We start from the raw sequence: 10,577 nt of genomic DNA on the forward strand, positions 1-10,577 counted from the left end.
TTTGAATATACTCACAATTCTTTGTTGTAACCGTGCATATCCCGTACGCCCTTTTTTGTACGGATACGCGGGTTTTGATGCCCTTTTCCGATTTTTGTCGCTTACTTCCTGGATAAAAAAGTTTAAGGCATATTAGAACCAAGTAACCTAACAATTGTATAATACCATAATTAATAGACATTACATGGAATTTTTTGTTTCTTCGTTTGGCGACAAAGTTATCCCATTCTTCGGCTGAAATAATCTCCGCATACTTCATTGGCCGTTCTGCTTCAACAAATTTTCCTTCCTCATCCTTGAGAAATTTGTTGGACAAAAAGGATCGAAATCCTCAGAGTCTTTTTCCGGCCAATTGAATACAATATTTTTGCCGGCTTTCATCGATGTGAAAGGATCTCTAAAAATCATACACATGGAGTGTGTTATTATAAGTAATATTATAACAATATATGGTCAACAAATAGTCAACAAAAAAACATATAACAATATATGGTAAGTACCTGTATCTCGGACCATATTTTTTCTTTGCCAACCTTCAATTCCGGACTTCTCCAATTATCACATGTAATCGGAATATGTTGTCGAACAAGGAAACCAATGTAACTTGCCAACATTGAACCGTTAGGCTCAATTAGTTGGTCTTCAGCACTCCAATGTACTTCAAATTTTTCACCCTTGTCTCTTGCACGAATGATTGACTTCATAACAGTCAATCCTCGTTTGATTTCTTTTTCAACATTGTTACGTGATCCACTCGCGTCATGGGTATCGTCTTGGTTAGCCATTTTATCTGTAATATAGAAATGATTCAATAAGACCCAAGTAAGACAATGACCATATTCGTGAAGCTACACAAAAAACACATTCATATACCTTCCATTTCTCTCATGTTACAACAATCTAAACTCTCTTTTTTTTTATCATTATTGAATACAAACTCACACACACCTACTGCATACAAAAGACCAATGCAAACTTATGATGTTTGGAACATGAACAAACTTGCATCCATAATCATCAAACTTCCAAGCACAAGCTCAAACACACTCCAAATGACATCAGTTTTCAATCAGAAATAAAAAACCTTACAACAAGGTGCTCATGAACACCATATAGTGCTCGTTTTCCCTAAACAACATTAATCAACATAATGCACAAAATGTAAAACTCAGTTTAGAAAATGCCCTAATCAAACACCTGAAGAAAGTGAACGGTAACGATGGAGAAGAGAAATACCTTCAAGGTGACGGTAACGATGGAGAAGAAAGTGAACAGCGACGGTGGACGCAGATAACTCAGTGAACGTGAACGCAACAGCAGAAAAAGGCGACGGCGACGACGACGGTGAGGGAGGGAGAACGAACGGAGGACGAGAGTAATCGCAGTAGAGAGTAATCGCAGTAGAGAGAAAACCCAGTTACGTAAACGAAATAGCATATAGAGAGGGAAAATAAAGAGACATGCAGTATATGTTATAATTTTAATGTTTACTAAAGGGGACCTTAGAGGGCGCTTTTGTAAAAAAAGCGCCCTCTAAAGGGGGCCTAAGAGGGCGCTTCTGAAAGCGCTCTCTAAGGCTTTCCAAAAGCGCCTTATAAACTGGAAATGTACATGGACTTAGAGAGCGCTTTTTTAAAAGCGCCCTCGAAGGATACCCTTAGAGGGCGCTTTCATAAACGCGCCCTCTATTGGTGTCCCTCCATTTCCTCATTATTTTTTCGCTTCACTTTAGAGGGCGCTTTGTTACAAAAGCGCCCTCTAAAGTACGTTGTCTATTCCAATTGTTCGCTCCTTATTTTTTCTCTTCACTTTAGAGTGCGCTTCTTTAAGAAAGCGCCCTCTAAGGTGCGCTGTCTATTCCAGTTTTTGGCGTAGTGACTCTTAATGAAGTTCTATATCAAGGAGGATACGTATCTCAAGAAATAGATACGAATTGAACTTCACCTATATGAACTTCAAGATGGTGCCGTCTTAAGGTGAGAGTTGGAGTTTCTCTCATGAAAAATTCATGAAAACAGGAAAAGCACATGGCCATAAATAGTGCTAGGCGAGATATGTAGGCGAAGAACCTCTAAAAGTGTGTGTATAGCAACGCCGATCTGATTACATGTGATAATGGTTCAAAGCATAGCTATCTAACATTTCGATTAGGCTTTGCGTTGTCTTTACTAAGGTTAAGTTCAAATCGAAAGATACCTAACTGTATTAACACTTTTTGCTTTCTATATTCTGGAATTGGATTTGTCATTATTAGAACAAGTGGGGGATTGTTGTAATTTATTAAATACAAATGTGTTCCAAAATGACAAATGGTGGAAGTGAGTTAATGCTAATAAATGCATGAGATAACTCTTCATGAATTTTGAATTTTGAATTTTGAATTTTGAATTCGAAGATTGTAACTCTTCATGAGATGTTGCAAAGGCGAAACCATGCAACTGTTGGTGAAACATGCTGCAGGTCAACCATTATGATTATTGGAAAAGGACATTGCTTCACCAAGGGTCGCTACCTTGTGAAACAATATCAACATGGCCTATAAAAGCATAAATCCGGATTCAGAATACAACACACAAAATCCGAAAATCCTCTAAATAATTCCAGACGCTCTTCGCTGCATTCATGTTTTCGCCGGTCTTACGCAAACTCGATAAGGCTGAATTATCCTGGGTATTCCTGCATCAGAACTCTAAGACAATCGAGAGTGCTTGAAATACTATAAGGAAAGTGTTGCGTTCACGATTCAAGCCTGGTCCCTTTAATCTTTCCGAAATTTCTAACATGTTTCTTAAGTGATACATTTTATTCCCTTTATATTATTGTAATTTATATATTTTAAATCATCTTAAAGCACCTTTAAATATTATAGTATTTTTATTAATTTAGGATGGAAGAATTTTGCATACTTCGAAACCAAGATATGGAGATGGAAAGGAACCAGGTAATGAGAAAGGTTATGTTGTGGGAATGTCGGGAAGTTATCCCAAACCAGGTTCAATCAAGATAAAACATGGAGAAACTGTGACAGTAGAAACAAGATATAAAAGTGGATTTCTCATCGGAGCTATGAGACATACGTATATCTATTTGGCATATCGATTAGCATAAATTAAATATGCATCTTCTCAAACATAAAAAGTTTATATTGTACTCGATATCAAGTGATTATGATATTGAAATAAATAATTTAGAAATTCAAAAAAATTATTAATTGAATTGTTTTTCAACAAATCCATCACTAAATAATCAAATATAATATTGTTGAAGCATGAAGTTATTAGATAATAATTAATTATATTAATTAGTTATAACTACTATAACATAATAACATTTTTTAATATCACCCGCTTACATCCAACACTTCATAAACTCATTATTAGTCTTATCCCTCTTCTTTTTTAAATTTGAGTTTTTTTAATACATCCGTTTATGACCAATATTAATCGATCCAAATTATTCGTACAAAAAATAACTTTTAAAACAAAAAATATTATTTTTATAAATTTATTTCAAACATTACTTTTAATGCATGCGAGGTTTCGGTTTACCAATAGGAATTTAAATTAGTGATAAAACACCGACCTTCTAAATTTAAGTAAGAATTTGTATACCGATTAGACCAAATAATTTCCACTTTATCAATAATATTTATAAGAGAAAATCATAGGTTTATCACAAATTGATTATTTGACTAAAATAATTTATAAAAGAATTTAATTCATAAATTTAATTATTAGGCGATAATGCACGAACTCTAAGAGAATAATTTATAGTTACTCTATTTAATAACTCATTATAAACAATAATTTTATTAAATTCAACCATTAAATAAATTGAGAGAGAAGCAGCAAGGAACTTCTTAAGATGAAGATTAAGAAGCTTAAAGAAAACATGATTGAAGATGTTGAAGGAAAGAAAAAAAAGAGAATTATGATATTTTTATTGACAATATGAGATAAGTGAGTCATGTGTGAACGAAAGTGTTGTATTTATATATAAATTGAAAAGAATTAGAAACATAGTAGACTCATAAATGCATATAAATATTAGCAACAACATAGTCAACATTAACAATTAAATTTTGATCTACCTGAACTAGTCTCATCCACAACCAGAAAAATAAAGGATTAACTATCATATTTTTGCTACCAATTATTCTCATGGCTAATCTCAATTTAAAAAACGATTAATTAATTAAATTACACAAACTAATTACATTTTTGGACAACTAATAAAAATTGATGATACTCATCGTCCTCCTCATTATCCAATTGATCTTTCATCCTCTCTTCGTGTCTCATGGATCTTGCACCCTCTCTCTCCCACTCACTTTTCGAATTTCTCAGTTATCTTTAATCGCAAGCCCTAAATCCAAACCCTAGAGCTTATTTTTCATCTTCTTCATGTTTATTTGAGCCTCGATGTTAATGAATTAGGATTTGATTCTTAATAATTTTTTTTTGTCTCGAGATGGACAAACACTGCCCACGGACGAGTATAACCTTGTCAAATGGGCTTGACCACATCTAGGAGAGAGGAGAATGTTCTTTCGGGTAATAGACCCTCGAAGGAACTCATGAAAGCTGCTCAACTAGCCACGCACTTCCTAATAAGAGATTCAAAAGTCAGACCTCTAATGAATGAAGTTGTGGAAGCTTTAAAGCCTCTTTCAAACCTAAAAGAAATGACAAGGTCTTCAACTATTAGTAATTATAAATAAGAAACAAAATGTTTTCTCAGTTTATATATGTGTAACTTAGATGTAGTTACAATAAATGCAATTTATAAAATAATTTTTTTCCTATATTGTTAATTGTTAATGATATTATAAATTGTATTTTTGTTAATTTAATGATTAGTTGATTACTCATACAAGATGAAGATATGTAAAATATGGATATTTTTTCATGGTGTTCTGATTAAAGGAATTAAATATAATTTTAAATGAAAAAATTATATTATTAATTTATTAAAGACTTAAATGCATTTTTGATCATGTAAATTAGCGAGTTTTTGATTTTGATATCCGCAGTTTTTCTATGGATTTTCTTAAGGATTTTGCTGTTAGGGACTAAAATCAACACAAAAGTGAGATATAGAGATTCTGATCAAAAAAAAATTTACATGACCAAAATAAAAAACTCGTTAACTTATAGGGATCAAAAGACTATTTAATATTTAAGTCTTTATTAAAATTAATTTTGTTTCTCTAAATCAGTGGTTAAAAATAATATGAATTAATCATATTTAGCTTGTGATTTGCGGTGACAATGTTGTAGCTATAGTGTGGTAGTTTCGTTAGGAAAGTTAAACTAAAGACTGTTATTTTGCTACAATTCAGTTGTGGTTTAGCTAGGAAACTTAAAATATTAGCTAGAAATTTGCTATGAAAACTAGGACTAGATAATTAGTCACCCATGCTACGACCTACATCATAATAAACCTCAACTAATCTCCAACAAATTATATTTACTTCAAATTAGCTACAGAGTTTGTCATAGCTAACAATTGTTTTTTTGTAGTGATCTCTTCCAAGGTTTCAGGGATGATGCATATGAGTTACATGGGTTTGCAATATTCAAGTTCAAATTTCTCTAAGTCTTCTTTAGTATTTGATGTATATGAACTCCATAAAAATATGGCTTTATTTAAATAAAAAAAATTTCTAAGATAATGTAGAAGGAATTTGAAATGATGTATATGAACTCCATAAAAACATTACTTTATTAATAACATTAATTTTCCCATCTTGATCATTTCAAATTCCTTTTGCATTATCTTAGAATTTTTTTCACATAGCAAGGAATTAGTAGAACCGAAGATAATATAATATTTATATGTGAACTACAAAAATTTATTTTAGAAGTTTTTCTAAAGAGTGTTGTATTAATGTGACATCTTTCAAAATTATTTTCAAGAAAAAAATTACTGAATTGATCATACCAAGATTCAGGATCTTGTTTTAGACCATGAAGGGATCTCTTTAATTTAAAAACATATTTATAATTTTTTAGAGGCCTCAACTCTTGAATGTTGTTTCAAACAAGTTAATAAAACACTTTTGACATCTATTTGAAATAGGGTGATATTATGATTAGCAACATAAGATAGAAGTAATATATCAGCTTCTAATCTAGTTACACGAACAAATATTAGCCTTGAAATACTAGTCTGATTTTTCATTCTAACCACTTCACTTTGTTAATTGAATTTGTTTCTAAAAATTAAATTAGTTCCGATTTTTATTTTATTTTAGGAGAAAGAAGAAAATCCCAAGTATAATTTCTTTTTAATTCATTAAGATATTCTTGCATGGAAGCTATCGAATAATCATTACTTAGAGCTTCATATATGGGTGATGGTTCTATAAGAGATAGTAGTTCCATGAAGGAATAATCAATTTGAATGATGATGTGGTTTTCATTGTACTTTTCTTGTTTTATAAATTTAGATCTTTTGGATGAAATGACTTGTACTTTCATTGATTAATGGGAATAAATCCATTGATATTTTGTGGCTCACCAACGACTTCTTATCAAAAGTCTTATTCACTATAGACATTGTTGTCATATGTATTTTCTCCAGAGAATTATGTCTTTGGCTTTCTAATATCTAGATTTTTGAAAATGTTTCAACTTGCTTTAATGTATTATTGTTAAGCACTTTATCATTAAACATAATATTTAAGTATTCTTCAAAAATTAAGGAATCTTTGTTTTAAATTTTGTATGCTCTTCGGTGTTTAGAGTATCCTCACAATATACTCTTTTGTCACTCTAAATCAAACTTGTTATGGTGTTCCTTAAGGTTAACATATAACATGTACATTCAAATTAATGAAAATATAAAATGTTGGTTTCTACCTTTCTACGATTCATAAGAACTCCTATTCAATATAGGTCTTATATAAATGATATTTGAAATATAACATGTTCTGTTTATAATTTTTTCACATATGTATTGAGCTTCATTTTTCTCATTGATCCTGATTCTTTCCATCTATAGAAAATGTTTATTTTACCTTTATACAAGTCTGTTTTTGTTGTAGAGTATGGTGGTAAATGCCATTTTTTCCACTTTTTTTCTAAAGATTTGTGTAAGTTGAGTGTGCATCTAAGAGGGGGGAGGGGGTGAATTAGGTAGTATGATTTTTTTCTCGGTTTTTAACTTGTTTTAAGAATCTTTCCTAAGTTTTTAACTTTTTAACTTTCTCAGAAATTGAAGTAGAAAAGAAAAGAAAACTATAAGAACCAAATCCTAATTCATCAACATCGACGCTCAAATAAACACGAAGAAGATGAAAAATAAGCTCTAGGATTTGGATTTAGGGCTTGAGGTTAGTGATAGTTCAGAAATTCGAAGAGTGGATGTGAAAGAGAGGGCGCAAGATCCATGAGATACGAAGAGAGGATGATAATTGGATAGTGAGGAGGACGATGAGTTTAATCAATTTGTTATTAGTTGTCAAAAAATATAATTAGTTTGTGTAATTTAAGTTAATTAATTAATTTTTAAATTGAGATTAGCCATGAAAATAATTGGTAGCAAAAATATGGTAGCTAATCCTTTATTTTTCTTGTTGTGGATGAGACTAGTTCAGGTAGATCAAAAGATATAGATAGGTATAATAGGACCACTTCTTTATCTCAATGCCTCAAGACGAGATATTATATCGTTAAGAAAACATGTTGATATCTAAAAGGAAATGATAACTTTGATTTGTTATGAAAGAAACCAATTTGACTATAAGTTAATAGGTTATTTTTTTAATGTTGACTATGTTGTTGATAATGTTTATATGCATTTATGAGTCTACTATGTTTCTAATGCTTTTCAATTTATATATAAATACAACACTCTCGTTCACACACGACTCACTTATCTCATATTTTCAACAAAAACAGCATAACTCTCTTTTTGCTTTCCTTCAACATATTCAAACATGTTTTCTTTAAGCTTCTTAATCTTCATCTTAAAAAGTTCCTTGCAACTTCTGTCTCCCAATTTATTTAATGGTTGAATTTAATAAAGTTATTGTTTATAATGAGTTATTAAATAGAGTAACTATGAATTATTCTATGAGAGTTCGTGCTTTATCGCCTAATTATTAAACTTATGAATTAAATTCTTTTATAAATTATTTTAGTCAAATAATCAATTTGTGATAAATCTATGATTTTCTCTTATAAATATTATTGGTAAAGGGCAAATTATTTGGTCTTATGGGCATTAAGACTCTTACTTAAATTTAAAGCCAAAACATAATAGTTTTGGTTTTAAAAGTTATTTTTTGTACGAATAACTTAGATAAACGGGTGTATTAAAAAAACTCAAGTTTAAAAAAGAAGAGAGATAAGATTAATAATAAGTTTATAAAATGTTGGATGTAAGCGGGTGATATTAAAAAATGTTATTATGTTATAGTAGTTATAACTAATTAATATAATTAAATTTTGTCTAATAACTTCATGCTTCAACAACATTATATTTGATTATTTAGTGAAGGATTTGTTGAAAAACAATTCAATTAATAATTTTTTAAATTTCTAAATTATTTATTTCAATATCATAATCAATTGTTATAGTGTACAATATAGATTTTTTATGTTTGAGAAGATGCATATATAATTTATGCTAATCGATCCGCCAAATAGATATACATGTGTCCCATAGCTCCGGTGAGAAATCCACTTTTATATCTTGTTTCTACTGTCAGAGTTTCTCCATCTTTTATCTTGATTGAACCTGGTTTGGGATAACTTCCTGACATTCCCACAACATAACCTTTCTCATTACCTGGTTCCTTTCCATCTCCATATGTTGGTTTCGAAGTATACAAAATTCTTCCATCCTAAATTAATAAAAATGCTATAATATTTAGAAGTGATTTAAGATGATTTAGAGTATATAAATTATAATAATATAAAGGGAATAAAATGTATCACTTAAGAAACATGTCAACTACTCATAGTTTATTAAAACTTGAATACGTAACCATAAAGATTACATTGAAATAAGAAAGCGGTAGTATTTTATATGGAGAACATTATCTGTCCATATAATGTTGCATTAATGACACCTGTATGCATATGAGAAGTGCCATATATAAGATAACCACCTTTTTCAATTGGAATGTTTGCTTTCTCAATATGAGGATGAGAGTGTTTTTTACCATTATTTGGTGGAATTGTAAACTCTGACTGTAATATAATTGAATAAAAATAGTGAATACTAATATATAACTTTTTTACTTAATAGAAATTAAATAAAATATTTACGAAGTGTTTTTTATTGATGTAAGAGTATTTTTTTCTTTTTTATTGTCATTTCTTAAAAAAATATTAAATATATAATTAAATATTACAAATGGAAATTTGTCGAAAATATGAAAGAAAAATAATAATTATTTACCTGGCAATCGTGAATTATTTGGGAACCATTTTTTCTAACTCGATCGGTTGAATCAAGTATATAAAATCTAACAGGAATTTGTTGTTGGCTCCAATCAACCCATGCTATTTTGTATCTTAGGGCAAGCTTTCTTGTAGGTGCTTCAAAATCCTTTTTTAATTTGCATTGTAAATTATCTTGGCAACAAAAAATTCCTCCTTTATAATTTGAGCTCAACGGTTTTCCATCAATGCCAAGTGTGACATTATAAAAATTCTTTGGCAAATTAAAACGGTTACACCTACATTCTGTGCAATGTTTTCTATGTTTTGTGCCACGTGTGTCAATAACCATGAGATTGAGGAGCCACTTTTCTTCATATCCAATTGAAACATACGAAGGGATTCCTTGTTCTACAGCATAAGGATCTGGTATATTTGATTTTGTTCCTCGTGATTCACCTCCCAAACCCCAATAAGTAGGAAGAATGTAACTATTACATGTTCCTTCATTTCTAATATAAATAGCGCCTTCTAATGGATTCTTAGGAACTATTTCTAACATTTTCCAATCTTTCGCATGGTATTTAATCGCAAATCAATGATGTAGGTATGCTTCATATAATGGGACAGAATTCCCTTATTCATCAACTAATTCAGCATCAAAGCTCTTTATTCCAACATGGCCCTTTGGAAACTCAACATCAAAAAAAGTTTTAGCCGCAACTTTTCCGAGACCTATTTCAAACATTTCAAAAATAAAAGTAGCTGATTTTATATTTTCATTTTCAAATTCACCCTCGGTATAAATTGCACATGATGAGGTGAATAAAAACGCCAACACTAATGATAAAGATATCACCCTTTGACATATAAACCTCATAGTAAAGATATTTTATTTGCTACGATGATCAAGTTTTGTGCATATGAATGTTGATTTTGCTGCTTTTATAATATACAAATTATGAATAATATGGTTAATCTAACATGACTTGGTGCCAGTTGATCAATATTAAAATTGAATTCTTGTCTGTATTAAGTTTTAGACTTTTTAAATTTGTATTAAGTAGATTTTGAACAATTATATAACTATTTATAGATAATATAGTATAATATATGCTATCTTGCAAGGTTATTAGTTGTTCAAGAAAATGTATACAAATATATGACATTGTACATACCTATTTT

General features: G+C 30.2%; 1 pseudogene; it reads right to left on the minus strand.

The window, feature by feature from the left end:
- Positions 1-8,629: 8,629 nt before the first annotated feature.
- Positions 8,630-10,272, minus strand: LOC127130255 (uncharacterized; annotated as a pseudogene).
- Positions 10,273-10,577: the final 305 nt, after the last annotated feature.

Source organism: Lathyrus oleraceus, chromosome 3 (assembly GCF_024323335.1).
Source record: "Lathyrus oleraceus cultivar Zhongwan6 chromosome 3, CAAS_Psat_ZW6_1.0, whole genome shotgun sequence".
NCBI classification, from domain to species: Eukaryota; Viridiplantae; Streptophyta; class Magnoliopsida; order Fabales; family Fabaceae; genus Lathyrus; species Lathyrus oleraceus.